Genomic DNA, 14,922 nt, shown 5'->3' with positions numbered 1-14,922 from the left:
GCACTCCCATGCGGAGATCCAGACTCAATATCACACCATTGTTTTTTCTTTTGTTGAGACTCCTAGCAGCCGAGAGAAGACACTGATCTTGTGTTTCAAGAGAAAGACATATTGGTCGTTCCCCTCAAAGAAGCCTCTGAATCCTGACAAATGATCTGACATGTTTGTCATTTGTAGGTTTGATCATTGCTATTCAGATATGTTCAGAAATAATGGTTATGGGTGTGTGTTTTCAATATGAAATCAGGTGAATATTGACGGTCATTCATGCTTCTGCATCCTGTTGAAAATGCCCCACTAGAACTTCCCAAAGGATTGGTTCCCAGGTTTCTCTATCACCCAAAAACAGAAAAAGAAAAAGAGCAAAGAACACAAGCAAGCTGTGTTAAAAAAAAAAAAAAAAAATCTGTCATCCTGTGTCATTCCAAAAAGGAAAGGCATTGCTAGAGATTCTATCCTGGCTTAGGATGGAAGGGGAGGGGGGAATTTGGGATTTGGTGCAGTGAATAGACCTCTTGCCTAGCATGCAGCAAGCCCTGGGTACCATCCCCAGGAATAAACCAGGTGCAATGGTGCACATCTATATACCTGTAATCTCAGTGTTTCAGAGGCAGACAGGAGATCAGGAGTTCAAGGCCATTATTGGCTGTGTAACAAATTCAGTCTGGGCTACATGAAAGCCTTTATTAAACTTAAAATTTAAGAATAAGATGAAATAAAATGTTCTGTGTCGGGAAGGTGTCTGTTGCTAGTGACATTAGCAATACAATTTTTATGTTTATCCCTTGGATTTTCATGTCTTTTCGTTTTGCAAATCTGAATATTTTAAGTACGATCACATCGTTTTAAGCTATTTAATCTTTTCACTGTCTTTCTTGAGGATGTCTGCTAGACAGATACTAGTTGTGTTCCCCATGTTTCAGAAACTCTACAGCAACAATGAGCCCTACCAGGTGAGAAGGTTTGTCCTTGATAATACATCTTTATCTCATTTCCCAAAAAAGTATCAGATTTAGCCCAGAGCCAAATAATACCTCACAAAGCATCTTATATTTGCTTTGGTCCCTCTGTGTAATCAGCCCCATCACCGTGATTTGACCTTCACGCTCCAATCCTGTGGTGTCAACAGGTTAGGATGACCAGTGTATTATTAATCACTATCAAACCCCCGCCATGTGCCTGCCATTGTGTTAGACACTTTATATTTATCTTCTCTTTTAATCCTAAAACAACCCAGTGGGGTATGGTGCATGGTTATCTCCATTTTACAAGGAGAAAACCACTCCAAAGATTAAGGCACTGAGCGCTGGTGGGCACCCACCCGTGTCTCAGCCGAGCATTGGGACTAAATGCCAAGTTCCGATGATTTTCCCACTCTCAGTATTGTTTCATTTTATTTTTCATTTTTATATTGCTTTAAAAAATAAAGGTAATGAGGACTTAGAGATGGCTCATTGGGAAAAGATAAAAGATGCTCGTCACCAATCCTGATGATCTGAGATAGAGCTGAGATCTGGGTACAAACTCCCCCCCTCCACCCCCGCCAACACACACAAGGAAGGAAGGAGAAAGGATGTCCTTTGGGTAGTTCTTATTGCAATGATCTACTTTCCTGCATGCTTTGTAGGTGGCATATTTGATTGCATTTTGTGTATCACTGATGACACACCCATCTCTGGCTTGCAGACCTTTTTAAGGGCTTTTAACTGGGACCTGCACTTGGCCTGAGTTGCCAAGATTGCCTCTCTATTCTGGCCACTTACCTTGAGAGAGAGAGAGGGGAAAAAAAATAGAGGCGAGAGGAAAGAGGGGAGGAAGAGAAAGGAGGTCATGAGGTAGGGAAACAGATCATAGTTTTAACTTTTTACTTAGGAAGAAAAGGAATTACCAGTTGGCTTGTTCACTATCGAGCTCTTCCCATTCAGGCCACATTTCTGAAAACTGAGATTATGTTTTGTTTTGTTTTGTTTTTAAACATGAGAATTGTTTCTCTTTATTTTTACATGTATATGTGTGTCTGTGTGTGGTGTATGCATGTATGTGCTCAGGTATGTGCAAGTATGCTTGCCCATGCATGTTACATGTGGAGGCCAGGGGACTACCTCTATAGAGTTCCACCTTATTTATTGAGACAGGTACTCTTGCTGACGCTGGAGATCACCATTGTGCCTAGACTGACTGACTTGATCTCTTGTCTGTCCCCAGTGATGGCATAGCCACCGTGTATGGCTTTTAATGTAGGTATTGGGGATCTAACTCATGTCCTCCTACCTGCACAGCAAGCCCTTTGCCCACTTGAGCCCTCCGTTCACCGCCAAGAGCATGTGTTCTTATTTTTATTTACCTTTTTAAGTAAATCACACTCGTGAAACCGTAAAGAAGCAGATCTGCGTGAAGCAGCCCACGGAATTCCCAACTATTTTCATTCACCCGTTCTTTCCGCCTGTGCTGAGCATCTCCTTATGCTCAGACCTGGACTCATTATTTGCAATCAGTATGGTCATCATCATTGTCATCATTGTCATTATCATTATCATTATCCTCCTCTTCACCATGGCCACATCCCTGAGTACCAATTAGCAGTGTGGGCATTTGCAGAGCCATGTACAATGTATACTCCATATGGCGTCTGTCTTTGAGGAAGCAGGTGGAGCAGCCTGTAGCACGAATGACAATCTACTCACGAATACGATTGCATTTCCATGTTATCATAGGGCAGCATAGTGCAGTCGAGGGCTGTGTCTGGCTGTATAAATGAATCCATCCCCTACCTCATGAGCTGAATATGAGAAGCAGGGTGAGCCTGAGATTGTGCCAGGGTTGAGAGGTGCCCATATTAAAAAAAAAAAAAAAAAAAAAAAAAAAGCCCCAGCTCTTCATCCTTTCCCTCCTCATCCTCACCACCACCATAGGTAGCTATGGCTGTTTCCTACTGTTAGCTTGAGAAGATGAGTGTGGATTGGGTGTTGTGGGGTCCACACATGTCTCAGCCCCATGACTGAGGGGGTCCACAGAGCAGGAAATTGAAAAAAAAAATGAGGATGGCAGGGAGATCTTCAAACACCATTTTTATTTATTTGTGCTCAGAACCTCTCCAATCAATCAATCAATCAATCAATCAGTCAACAACCCAGCTGACTAGTAGACAATGCACAGAGACAAGTATGTGGCCTATAACATTCACAAGTTTAAGATTAGACCTTGCACACATATGTCAGGCCTGTAGGAGTTTCTCGATTCCTGGCAAGGAAGGTTTAGGTCCTGATGAGCCTGTAGGAGGTACATCTATGACATAACTCACCCTCTTCCATCAGACCTCACTCACTGTTCTGTGCCCGAGGAAACAGCTTTCTCAAAGGTGACCTCCCAGTGTCTAAATTCTCTCCTGATTGGCTCCCAGGACCTTTAACATGGCATAGGACTGCAAATTTATTCTAGGACTTAGACTTGCAGCCAAGTATAGAGGACCACTATTCCACCAGTCCAGGTCTCATCTGGGATGGTCCTACAGGATGTTGGATGGGAGATTTTCTATAAACCCAGGGATAAAGCACCCATGCGCACACTAGGGTTCTCCCAGGAGAATCTCACCTTTCCAAGTGTTAGGGATGATGACTTCACACCTAACTAACAATCTCTTAATAGTCCCTCTCTTGGGTGACCTTTCTGTGCCTCTTTCAACCTCTCTCCCCTGCCCCACAGTAAAAGGTAGACAAGCCCAGAGGACCATCTGGGGCAGAGGGTGGGAGGGAGGTAAGGGAGAAGGTCTGCATTCTGCCCCTTGATTCCCTGGCTGGGCCTGGTTATCTTGCTGTCTCCTTTCAAAAACAGCAAGGGACACCCTATGTCCACCTTTTTGTGAGAACAAATAAACAGGCCGAGGTTCTCACGTCTTTATTAAACGTTTCCTTCACACTGCATGCTTTGGCACTGCGCCCACGTGCAACAAGAAGGCTCCGCAGAGCGGCCAGACCCCACAGCCCTGCCACACAGTTCCTCTTCTAAATAGCCCTTTGAACAGGCACGAGGCACCTGCACTGACCACTACAGGCCTCTCTTCTATGCCATCAAGGTCTTCCAGCTCCTGGAGTTCCTGGCTGGAAGGCTGCTAAGAAGCCTCTTTGCACCTCTACTGATCAAGGACTGGCAAAAGGATCCGGGGTCCAGCTGCCTGTGCTGCTTCCACACAAGGCCAGGAACCGCTGGGGTGCACAGCCCGGCCGTGGGGAAGGAAGGGCACTGGTGGCCAGCAGCTATGATGAAAACGTAGGACTGCAGCCAGGAAGAGAAAGGCCAATCATAAATAAACAAAAAGGGCATGTTTGACCAAACCCCCAACCCCTAAATCTTGAAGGCCACCGGAGCAGGAAATTGAGCGGCTGCACGGAGCAGCTTTGCTTCTCCCCACTCCACCTCCACACCCTGCTCTGGCCTCAAAGGTTTTCTGGGCTATCCAAGGGGGGTTGTTTGCCTCGGCCCCCCCCCCGTCTTTAATTTAGAAATTTCAAAGATACAGAAAAAGCGGAAGTGCATTTTTAAAGCACATTGAACAGTCAGTGGCCAGAGATCTGCGATCTGCGTGATATCGAAAGAGGAAGAAAGGTTGGATGGAGAAGGAAAAGGAAAAAGCGTGTGTGTGTGTGTGTGTGTGTGTGTGTGTGTGTGTGCGCAGGATATTCTCTGAGACAGCCTAGGAAAAGGGAAAACAAAGGCAAGCGTGGCATGAGAAAGGCAGAAATAAGTGGGAGAGATATATGAGCGTTGGGGGAGGGGCGATCAGGCGATGGCTGGGAGGATGGAGACGGGAACGCTGGCTGAGAGGCAGGCCGCACACGCACACGTGTGAGGGAGAGAGACAATGATGTCAGCATTTCCTTCTGGGGTGGTCACGTGGTCCTTGCCAGGTAAACAGACTGGAAATAGACTCCATAAAGACAGCCTGCTGGGGGAGGCAGAGGCAGCAGCTTCACCCTTTCCTCCCTGCTCCATCCTCAACAAGCAGGTTCTCCTCTCTGAGCTGAGACAGTAGAATCATGTTCTTAGAGCCCAAGGAACATGACCAAAGCGCTGAAAGTGATTGGCTTCTTTGTGATTAGCCCAAGGAGTTCAGAGACATTTCGATGCTTCAGGGGAAGAAAAAAGAAAGAAAAGAAAAACAATAAAGGTGGGATGAACAACAAGCTGAGCTTGATGTCGTGTCTTGTGCTAGGGTTTGCTTAGGCAGGTCAGAGAGGTCTAGATTAAGGCTGGCTTGGGAGGGGCGGTTCAGAAGGCAAGTCATTGCAGACACAAGGACTCAAAATGTTCAGGAATTTAATGCAGCTCAGTGTGTGACTTCAGTGTCACAGGGAGGGATGGAAACCATGCAAATAGACGGGGTAAAAAGGCAAGTTCCAGTGGTGGCACACACCTGTAATTCCAGCACACAGGAGACCGAGACAGGAAGACTGGGTGTTCTAAACCAACCCGAACTGCTTAGTTAAAAGGGCTTTCTTAAAAGAAGACGTGGCTTGCCAAGTACAAATAAGACTCCCCAGCAAAGCATGATAAGAATTTAGGGCGGGGCACGCCTTTAATCCCAGCACTCGGGAGGCAGGGGCAGGCTGATCTCTGTGAGTTCGAGGCCAGCCTGGTCTGCAAGAGCTAGTTCCAGGACAGGAACCAAAGCTACAGAGAAACCCTGTCTCAAAAAAAAAGAAATTCTAAGGCCACATCTGAAAAGCTGACTAGAGTGGTAGTGCATGTCTTTGATCCCAGCACCTGGGAGGCTGAGACAGGTGAATCTCTGTGAGTTTGAGGCCAGCCTGGTCTATATATGAAGTTCCAGGACAGCCAGGGCTATGTAGAGAGACCTTGTCTCAAAAAAAAAGCAAATAAAAAAGGAAGGAAGGAAGGTAGGTAGAGCAAGCTAAGGGAAGAGAGCAGGTAGTTTTTCTATCTAGAAAGCTTTAGGACTCAACATGGTGGCTGCGGGTTCAAGTTCCTGAAAGTAAGGCCTCTGCATGCTTGGTGAAATGATCTCCTTTAGGTCACCCCAGTTTGCATAGTTTTGGATCAGACCCAGCTACACCTTGTTTTCTCTCCCTGTGGAACTTTGGCCCAGGCCTGTGCGAAGTAAGCCCATCAGGTCTGTCAGTCTTGTGGGATAGAGAAGGCTCCTGGGATGCACCTGTAGGCCTTGTCAGTGCTAGATAAATGGGGATGACTTGGTTGTCCTGAAAGACCAGCAGGGCCTCTCCAGATAGAAACAAGAAGAGAATATGCCCCTCCCTCCTCCCAAGACCGCTCCTCCACCATCTCTGATGATTTTAAAGCAGGAAGTACCAGATTTCAAGATGAACTGGGGCATCCAGTGTGTCTGTAGCTAGACTTAGGAAGTGAATCAAAAGCAGGCTTTAGCTGCACCAGGGGAATGGGGTATAAGATGTATGTTTGTGGATACGGCTTTTCTACCCCCACCCCATTAGCCCCTCTTATGAGTGAGGGGCGGTGAACTAATGTACGCACATGTACTTTTAGCCCTGGGGTTAAAAGATAGATATTTGATCCCTTCCTTTGGTAACAACATATGTCAGTCTGACACAACTCCTAGCCCTGAGTTATTTTTGCAGCATTATGTAATTGGATTGCCTAGTCAGAAGCGCTCCCTTAACAAGCCTTTCGGCAGCTCTCCATGTGGGCCAGGCCAGTCTTGCCCAGTGGCATACACCCACACTTGGGCAGTCCTAGTCAGAGTCAACCAGCTAATCCCAGTGAAGGGAGACTAGCCTGTGGTCAAACACTGTAGAAACATCCAGAAAGGTGGTGAAGACCTGGATGGTACCTAGGAGGCAAGAGCTGGCGGCTACCAAACACTGTACCCTATGGGTCCCGCAAAGCACAAGCTCTCGAGTGCCCAAGAAGCCCGCCTGCCCTATGAGTGCTGCTGTCATCCTAATTCCCAGCTTACTGGATTTCCTAATATTTTTTCATGAGTGGTCATCTGATTATCCCTTCCTGTTAGCCCAGATGACTCACAGAAGTAAGGAACTTGTCCTAGCTCCAGACAGACTAAGACAGTTTGCAAAGGAAAACAAGAAGGCCCCGTAGGAACTTTCTCCTCCCCTTCCCCCGCCCTTGGCAGAAGCAGTTCAGGCTGGCAAGTCCGGAGCACACTGGGGCATCACTTCAGGGGGGCTACACCCTTGCTGACACCCCAGGTGGCTTGTTGCCTCTGTTGCAGAGAGCATCCTTCTTACTGCCCAGCGACTGTCTCCTATTCTTGAGTGTCAGCCCGAGACCAGACAAAATGAAGACTGGCTTGTGTTTCCTCTGCTCACCCCATCCACACCGCACCTCTTCCTATACCTTGCTTCTCTTCCTTTGACAAGAGGCAGATGGTACAAAGCCCCCGCAGAACCTGGTCTGCAGTTCAAGCCAAGCAAACCATAAAGCTGTGTGGCCTTGAAGTGAGCCTCTCTGGGTGTGATGATTCTCGTCTATAAAAATGAAATCCACAGCATTTTTCCCAGGGCCTCTAGGAGAGAGGAGTGCAACTATGCGTACAGCAGATGAAAGGGAACCTCGCGTAGTAGGTGCCCAGCTTACAAAGTAGGTGCCCCGCAAATGTAGAGGACTTGGGGAGAGAAGGAAACAGACACTTGCTTGGCCCCTGAGAACAAACTGCATCCTTATTAACCGCCACTCATAATGTCATTTTGAATTTCAGCATCATTGGGTGGAGAGGGGAAAAGAGATCCTGATCTCTGGGATAACCCCCCATGACTAATACGTTTCCCACCTAAAAACTGCCCCACCCGGCGCCCCCTTACAGGCCCCGTCTTCCGGTAGACCCCTGTAAGGCTAAGCACTAAATCTAATTTAGCTTACGTTTCTTTCACCTGTGCCAAGCGGTAGGGTTCACCAACTACCCAGGGGGGGGGGGGAGACAAGAGCTGAGCAAGGTCTCTCCCAAAGGTGAGCCCTGGTGTGAATCTAGGCCTTCTGGTTGGAACCCACAGGGCAGGGGATACCGAGAGCAAAAGGAGGCAGGCACAAACAGCTACAAGCAAATAACTGCGGAGGCCGGGTGGTGGGGGGTGGTGGAAGCCTCTCTCTGGAGCTGGGGGCAGGGAAGAGCCGGCACCTCCGGGGCTGGTCGCTGAAGTAAACAAACACCCGGAGCCTATCACGTTGACCGCACCTGGAGGGGGCCGGGACGAGGGGGCCGGCGGCCTGTGGCAGCAGCGAGCACCGCTATCTTAGTTGGCAGGAAGCCCTTCCCTGAAGACTGTAAGTCTAACCTTTAGCATTCAAGTGTCGGGGGCTAAAGTGTCGTTCTGAGCAGTTCTTCCTGCTGCAGCGTTCCCAGACTTCGGGAGGAGGGTCGGCGCAAATCTTCCCGCTTTCCTTTTTTTTTTTTTTTTTCCTCCCAGACAAAACGCGCGAGGGAGGGAGATGCTCAGAACCAGGCATGCAAGACACAGGCACCCCTGAAGTTGGCCTTCTGCTAAACCAAACGCCCACTCCCATCTCCTTGGCTCTGCGGTCGGCCCCAGTGGGTCCTCCACTCTCCGCTCGGCCCTGAAGCCGAAGGCTACGGAAACAACCTTCTTTCCCAAACACCTAGGCTGGGAGGGGCAGCCTGGGACGACTCTCCCGCCCAGTGTCTTGCAGCCGCGTTCAGGGACCTCTTCCTGAGCAGCCCCACCTCTGCTCCTAGTGTGGCATGGGTGGGACGTCTGGTGGCCCAGCAAAGTCTGGGAAGCTCGACAGGTTGCGAAGGAGGCGAAAATCTACAGGACAGGCAGCCCCAGCTAGGGAGTCGCAGCTATAGGGAGGAAGGGCTGGGCTTGGTCGGTGAGGATCCAGGCCAGGGTGCGCGCCCAAGCCCTCTGCTTTCCTGCTAGGTTGATAGGGCCCGGGCTGTGCGTAATGGTTTTCCTAGGTTCCCGCAGGAGAACGGTGGCAGGGTTGCGCCGCCTGGGCTAACCCATTCCTTCTCCCAGCCAAGGGGCCCCAGGGACTTGCCAGGCACGCACCTGCAAGTGGCGCCTGGGTTCCAGGGCTGCGGCTCTTCCCTGGCCTAAGCGCTCCAATTGGTGTCTTCGGGGGCCAGAGCTTCCTGGCACCCCAAACCAGGGAGAAGGAATGGGCCCGGAAATACCGGGCTAGGCGTGCCAAGAGATTAGGGATGCGCGCGCTGGCTCGGAGAACCAGGATCTGCATCTTGGGGAAATGTCGGGATTCTAGCCGTTATGGTTTTGGGGACCAGGGTGGAGAGATCTGGGGTGGTGACTGGTCCTTACACTATCCAGTCCCCGGGTAGGGGATGGAGACGCAGATATAGAAAGGGTGCGTCCTATCCGGGCCACGGGAAACTGGCGTCGAATGTTCTAGCTACCCACTGAGCTCTGGAATGGAATTGACAGCCTGCTGTGGTTGCAAGGACGTGCCTGAAACACATAGGGGGCCAATGCCCTGCCCTATGCCTGGCCTGAAGCCCCCCCCCCCCCACTCTCCGAGGAAAATGTGGCTAGCTGGAGCCATCCCCAGGTGCCCCAAGCCTGTTGCGTCTTGAACCTCTTGAGGGACCTCGCAACGCGCCTTGCCGCTACCCATTATCCCCATCTAAATGCGGGTCCCAGATTTCGTGCCTTACGCACACTCCAAGATCAGATTCACCTTTTTCTTTATTCTTAAGAACGGGAAATAAACGAATCGAATTTTTTTTCCTTTGGAAAAAAATATCTGTTCAATATCCTTTGTTGCTTGAATTGTTCTTAGAATTTTTTTTCAACTTCATTTAAAAAAAAAAGTTGATGTGTTCCCTAAACCTTGTTTCTTTTTAAACCATCCCCTAAGCCGTGCAGCCGGTTACTCTGAGGTTTTCTGGGGGGGCGAAAACAGCGAAATGGGATGGGAGGGAGAACGCAGACTGGGAATCTCTCATTTTAAATCCCATTATGGCTTTGAGGAGAAGCACAAAAAAAAAAAAAAAAAAAAAAAAAAGCAGGAAAATCTAGTCCGTCCCCCACTGATTTCCCTCACTTCAAAGATTTCCCTCGCCCCTTAAATCAGAAACATTATGGCAGTAGGTATTTCTCAAGGAAAAAAAATGCACATTTTTTTTCCTGAACATGTATACGATATAGGTTCTTTTTTACGTTTCTCAGCAAAAGAGAAAAAGGGGTGTGTTTGAGGCACTCAATTCCCTCGCCATTAAACAAGCCATGCCTGCAAGAAATGCAAGCATGGGGGGGGGGATTGCTCAGCCACGCATCCCTCCATTAGCGCATGCCTGCCTGTCAACAATGCACGTGCCACCATGGGCATCCTCTCCCCAGGCCAGCCCTGGTAGAGCACACTCCCTGCTCTGCTCTTCAGACCCCCCTCCCCCCTCCGGCTCTTCTCAGGACTTCCTTTTCTTCTGCCTGTGGCAGGCAAGCAAGAAGCGTCCATCATCCCCCCCCCCCAAGTTATATGCTCTTGGGAACCCCTAAAGCGAGTGTTGCCCGATCAAGGGTCTCTGCCCTGCAGTTGTTCACTTTGTTGAGTTGTGATGAGTTAGTTCTGTCTCCTTCTCACCGGCCCCCGGGTTTAGATGTGGTGCAGACTTCTGGTACCAGGACACCAGAAGGGAAGCCAGTGTGTGGTGGTGGTGCAGAACCCAGGAGAGTCCCGCAATCCGTTCCTTCTGCTCCCCTGCCACCAAGATTGGACTTCGGATTTCCATTGCAAAGGAATGGAGGAAACTAGGGAATCCAACTCTACCCCTGCAAGCTGACCAATTGTCCTGCATTTTCACAAACCCTAGGTACTGAAAATGAACGCAGGATTTATCGCTAGGAACCCTTTCAAGGATCCAGCGCTCTGAGTTTGGAGCTAATTCTTTAATGGTTTTACTTGTGAGAAATAGGAAGAAAAAAAAAAAAGAAAAGAATGAATGAAATATATTAAACCAAAACAAGAACAACAACAACAAAATACCAGGGCTGATCCCCGCCTCCTTGCCTCAGGGATGAAGCCTTTTTAGATTCCAGCGGCCAATTTGGCTTGATTTCTGAGGTTTGGAGGTTCTGGCGGGATTAGGGGTGGGCAGGTTGGAAAAGACAGACCTCAGCTGCCTTTGGACCAGCTGGGCTGCCCTTGGCCCTGGAAGCACAGGTTGGATCAGGGTGACTTGCTTTCACCTCAGAGGCAGACCCGGAGGAGGGCATGGCATGGATGAGTACCCCTTGCTGGGCTTCCATTCATCTCCCTGTCTCCTCTTTCCCAGGGACCCGGGTCTTTCTGGGAGTCTGAGCCAGGGCTTTTCTTACCCACAGCTGTTTTTCTTCTTGTAACTTTTCAAGCAAGCAAGCAAACAAACAAACAAACTCTCCTCTTGTTCTCCCAAATGCCCAGCCTCCTTGGTGGTGGTGGGGGCACGCTTTGGGAAGCACATTTTTTAGCTAAAGCCCCCCCCCATGTACATACACACTTGCTGCACACCCCATTACTCCCCGGACCTGGGCGCTAAGACTCCACAGCTGCCAAGACTGAAGACTTTGACAATTTGTTCTTTTCTAGTGAAACACCTTAGGAACAAATATGAATTAGGCTTTTGGTCATTTTTCAGGTGTGAGACATATTTTGGATGAAAAGGATTCTGGGGGCTGTGTGAGATGGGAGAAGGAAAACATTTGACTAAAAAAAAAATGTAGACACCAAGCAAGAAACTGCATGTGACAAACCCCACCGTGTACACCCACCCAGGACTGTAGGAGAGGACATGACTTGAGTCCAAGGCAGGGAGGGCCACAGTCAAACTTCTTCCTGCTAAGAGCATCCCAGCCTTCTCCCAAGGAGAAGGAAGTTTTGACCGACGTTGGCTTCGTATTCCCTGGCACACCCGAGGACAAACTTTCAGATCTGGTGTTTAAGACTCCAGAACACGGGGTTCATAGCAGGGGCAGGGCTATTGGAGGAGTGACTAGGGGAAGTCAGAACTACACCCGGCAACCCTAGGAGTCAAAGAGATCTGTCCGGTTTGACTGGGGGTCAAGGGGTGGACTGGGGCCAGGGGAGGGAATGGATGGAGCGCCACAGCACGTGCATGCTGCTCTCTCCTGTGTTTCCAGCCCCCCCCCCATCTTCTGCCATTTCCAGAGGCAGGAGAAAGGTGATCTCGGACTTGACCCCTAAATCACAGCTGCCGGTGGCTGCACCTCGCTCAGGGATGAGCACAGCCCCTTCCCTGGGCTCTGGCAACTTAACTCTTTCCTCCCTGCAAGCTCAGAGGCCCGAGACGGGTGGCTGTGACTCTGGCTGGCTTTGCTAGCAATCCGCCTCCCCAGCTTTACACCTTGAATCCGATGCAGAGATCACAAAAGGAAGTCCCACAAAAGGGTGAGGGTAAGGGACGCTGGGATCTTGGACACAAGCGCTGCCAGGGAGCCTAAGGAGGATCGGAGTTAGCGGAATGAAGAGGGATGTTTGGATCGTGTTAACTACTCAGACAGATGCACTTCGGCATGTCTGTATTTATGGAATCCATATGTTGTCGTGGCAAATGAAAAGACGGCAACATGTACATACAATAGACGTAGAATAACAATACACATTTAAAAAGAGACCAAACATTCTTCACTCTTCAACCCTTCCCTTTCCTTACATCTTGAGCTAGAGATGTTCAGAGATGCATCCTTTCAACCTCCCCTGACTCCACACTGGGTTTTAATATCCTCTCCTTTTTTGTTTCTGTGTCTCCAGTCACCCTGAGGGGAGGGGAGGATTCTTGAGACCCAAAGCTAGGTTCTTTTTAAAAGAAATATTCTAGCAAGCCCCCCCCCCCCACTCTCTTTCCTCCTAACACTGGCCATTGCATATTTAGCCCTTGGACCAAATAATAGCTACCACAACCTCCTACTCTGAAAACTGTAGGGGAACAGATTCAGACTCAAAGTCAGCATCTGCATCCTCTTCATTAAAGCAACATTGCTATGTTATATTTGCAAAGAAATGGCTTCAAACAGACCTGGAAACATAAATCTCCCAGCAAGGGGAAGCCCCTGAACAGCTCTGTACAACACCTGCATTTGTGCACACCTTGTATATTTGTGTGCACACACACAGATGAAAAGGCATCTGAAGTCATTCAAATGTATATTTATGTACCCTTTTATGCATATACCTTTGTTATAGCCATTCATTTGAGAGAGAGAGAGAAAGGCAGGGAAAAAAAAAACCGTAGCTAGCAATGCAGTGTTTAGACTACATTCCACTTTCCCTCCCCACTGTAAAATGCCTTAAAAAAGCAGGTTGGTCTAAAATTTTCTGCCTTCTTGCCAGTAAATAAAGGATTTAGATTCTGGATTTTCTGCTCCCTCTCCCGATTTTGTATGTATGTAAAACAATCCATATAGATGCTGGATTATCATCTAAAGCATTATTGAACCACACAAGGTTGTTACTTTTCTTTAGAACGAATTCTCCCAGTAAAATTAGCATAAGTACTTACAAGATTAAGCTGACATTTCCCTATAACTGCAACATGAAATAGATTAATATCCAGAATTTTTCCCCAAATAGGGACTTTCTTCACACGTTTTTTTAAAATATAAGAAACAACAGGCTACAAGTTCACTTCTTCTATTTACATTTCCAAAGAAAATAAACATATGGCATTTAAGTGGTTTTTCAACATCTACAAGGAGAAATTTAATTTTGCTGCATCTCCAAAAAAACAAACCAACAGATTTATGAAGATTCATGAAGACAGAGAAATATGAAGCAAACATATCCCTCAAGGGCTGATCAGTTTTCCTTACCTGATGTATTATGGAAAAATTCAGAATTTACCAGCCTTCCCTCAGTCAGCTACATTTTACACTGACCTGTATTTTGAACTGAAAGAAAAAAAAAGAGATTAACTGTTGCCAATGAAAATTTTAAAATAATAATCAGAAACCAGACAAACTGAAGGTAAAAATATACAATGGCTACAATAAAGATAAATATTTATTTAATCAAAGCAGAGGTTGTATTTGGACTGTAGGAATGTTTCATCCTTCCCCTAAAAAAAGAGGGGGGGGAGAAAGGCCAGAAAGAAAAAAGCCAGGGTCTTCACACGCTCCTGGAGAGTCCCCATTGTCCAGGGCTATCGAGAGCCCAGAATGGTATTAACCTCACAAAAGACACATTGTGCAGGGGACAAAAAAAAAGCCCCTTCTTCTACAATAACTTTTAGCTTTTTTATTTTTAGAAAATGACAAAGGTTTTGCAAGCACTGACTGGCGAAACCTGTAGCAAGCCAGGCTGGACTTGGCTTTTATTGATCAGCTGTCCCGCATGGAAAGGCGGCCAGGAAAACTTTGACTGGCAACCCAGATTTGGCTCAGAGAGAGGAAACCCCTGATTTTTCTAAATGTATTTTCTTTTTCTCCCCCCCCCCATGCCCCGCCTAAATAAAACAGCATTATTCCCAGGGTGAATTCAGAAGGATTAGATGAGGTAACTGCAAAATCCTAAACCGGTTTTCTCCCTCTCGTCTTGGCTAAGACGCTGCATGGTCTTAAGAGCATTGGAAAAAAATCGCTCAAAATGAAGAATTACTTTCTAATCAAACAGATTTTCCCGATTAATTCCCAAATTCCTTCTTAGATGAATAATCTTGGTAGGCTGGGGCAAAAAAAAATTACCCCCAAGAAAAATAAGTTTTAGCGAGCTCTCTCCCTACCTGGCTTGTTTGCAAGTCAGTTAAAGTGTAGATTGCATTTTATTTCATCACAGACAGTGTAATTTCAATGGCACTAGTTCTCATGGAGAACCTACATAAATACATGCTTGTCATTAAAAAAATATATGCAGTAGTCAGTAGCAGTGATGCGCTGAAACTACGATGAGAGAGAGAGAGAGAGAGAGAGAGAGAGAGAGAGAGAGAGAGAGAGAGAGAGAGAGAGA

At 47.7% G+C, this 14,922-nt stretch overlaps 1 long non-coding RNA gene across 1 annotated transcript; it reads right to left on the bottom strand.

The window, feature by feature from the left end:
• Positions 1-3,879: 3,879 nt before the first annotated feature.
• LOC126503058 (uncharacterized) lies at positions 3,880-14,879 on the bottom strand. Its single transcript, XR_007592137.1, has 2 exons — positions 13,791-14,879; positions 3,880-4,272 (listed from the first exon to the last, which is right to left on the bottom strand). It is a non-coding gene; the product is annotated as an uncharacterized lncRNA (long non-coding RNA).
• Positions 14,880-14,922: the final 43 nt, after the last annotated feature.

Source organism: Alexandromys fortis, unplaced genomic scaffold, assembly GCF_014885135.2.
Source record: "Alexandromys fortis isolate MF-2015 unplaced genomic scaffold, M_Fortis_MF-2015_v1.1 scaffold_1, whole genome shotgun sequence".
Lineage (NCBI taxonomy): Eukaryota > Metazoa > Chordata > Mammalia > Rodentia > Cricetidae > Alexandromys > Alexandromys fortis.
Note: the sequence above shows the minus strand (reverse complement) of the source record. Positions and strands in the feature narration are given on the sequence as shown.